Source organism: Gekko japonicus, unplaced genomic scaffold, assembly GCF_001447785.1.
Source record: "Gekko japonicus isolate JY-2015 unplaced genomic scaffold, Gekko_japonicus_V1.1 scaffold543, whole genome shotgun sequence".
NCBI classification, from domain to species: Eukaryota; Metazoa; Chordata; class Lepidosauria; order Squamata; family Gekkonidae; genus Gekko; species Gekko japonicus.
Genome location: NW_015160225.1, coordinates 983,598 through 985,550, shown reverse-complemented (window position 1 = coordinate 985,550; position 1,953 = coordinate 983,598).

Below are 1,953 nucleotides of genomic sequence, written 5' to 3'. Positions count from 1 at the left end.
AGAGCAGGTACCCATTCATCTACTTGCCTGTGCGGGCTTTCAAACCGCTGGGTAGGCGGGAGCTGGGATATAGACCGGGAGCTCACCCCGGCCACGATGGGACTTGAACAGCCGAAGCTGTTCGGTCAGATGGAATGCAGGCTTCATTTACTGCCTGCGCCACCGCTCCCTCCTCTTTGACTGGTTCCCACCTGCCAGTTTTTGTGTATTTGGTAAAGATCAATCATGTCACCCCTCAATCGTAATTTCTCTAAGCTAAACAGCACTAACCTCTTTCACCTTTCTTCACAGGAAAGGTGTTCCACCACCGTAATAATTTTAGTTGCCCTTTTCTGCACCTTTTCCAATAACATCTTTTTTGACGTGCGGTGACCAGAACTGTACACAACATTCCCAATGAGGCCGCACCGTAGATTTATACAGGGGCATTATGATACTGGCTGATCTGTTTTCAATCCCCTTCCTAATAATCCCCAGCATAGCGCTGGCCTTTTTTTTTTTATCGCTGTCGCACACTCAGTTGACATCTTCAGTGAGCTATCTACCACGACCCCAAGATCTCTTTCCTGGCCAGTTACCATCAACCAGCATGGCCTGGGACCTACACATCTGAAAGAGAACCTCTCCCTGTACAAGACTGTTTGCTAGCTGAGATCTGACCTGCTTCCCATACTGGAGGTTCCTCCCTTCAGGGAGGTACATCTGGCCTCCTTCAGTGCAACAGCCTTCTCAGTGGAAACCCCTTCCCCATAGTGAAGGGAATCTGACTAGTTCAGGAAAATTCTGTAAAGTCATTTTATTTCAAAGAACCTTTGGGATTTTTTTTTAACATAAGGAATTATTAAAAACATGCTTACCCCGCCAGCATGTAGCCAAGTTAGGAAGGCACAGCAAACTATACTCTTTGAAATGGCACAAATCCTGACCCGGGTGGTCCAGACTAGCCCAGTCTTGCCAGTTCTTGGAAGCTAAGCAGGGTCAGCCCTGGTTAGTACTTGGATGGGAGACCTCCAAGGAAGTGCTATGCAGAGGCAGGCAATGGCAAACCATCTCTGTCCGTCTCTCGCCTTGAAAACCCTACGGGGTTGCCATAAATCGGCTGCAACTTGACAGCACTCTACACGCACACAACATGGACCATTTCCAGTGCTTTGGACTTTAAAAAATCTCCCTTACGTCCACACAGAAACCTAGCACATCATGGAGGACGAGATACCCCTTGCTGATATACTTTTGTACTTGTGAAGATTTGTGTGTTTTCTTTTAATTAAGAAATCATTCAAAACACCAATTCTCACTCCTGCTAATCTGCACGGGTACAAAGCAGCGCAGGACCCTGCCACCTCATTCTACAGATGATGTATGCCAGGTGCTATGAGGGATGGGGGGGAGGGGAGAGATCTTATCACATCAATTAAAAAACCCCAGGAAATCTGGTTCATGCTTTTCCTCCTTCTTCAGCAGATAGGGTTGCCAGGTCCCCCCTGGCCACCAGCAGGGGATGGCTGGTGGTGGAAAGGTTGCCAGATCCAGGTTGGGAAACCCCTGGAGATTTGGGGATGGAGCCAGGGGAGGGCAGGGACCTCAGTGGGGTACAGTGCGATAGAGTCAATGCCCCCAAAGCAGCCATGTTCTCCAGGGGCACTGATCTCTGTAGTCCGGAGATGAGCTGTAATTCCGGGGGGATTTCCAGGGCCCACCTGGAGGCTGGCATCCCTAGCCCGGGGGGGGGGGAACCCGGCAACAAATCCATCCGTATAAAAAGGGGAAAAGAGATCCTCGTCCTGTAAAAGCCTGCCAAATCAGCTAAAATAAAATTCCTAGGGATGGGGGAGAGGAGCCGATCGGGCGGTAGCCAGGATTTTGTTTAATTGTGGGGCATTTAAATAAGTCAGGGTGCACACCACACACACTCCTGCAGCAACCCCCCCCCCCAAAGAAGCGCCTGGGTGG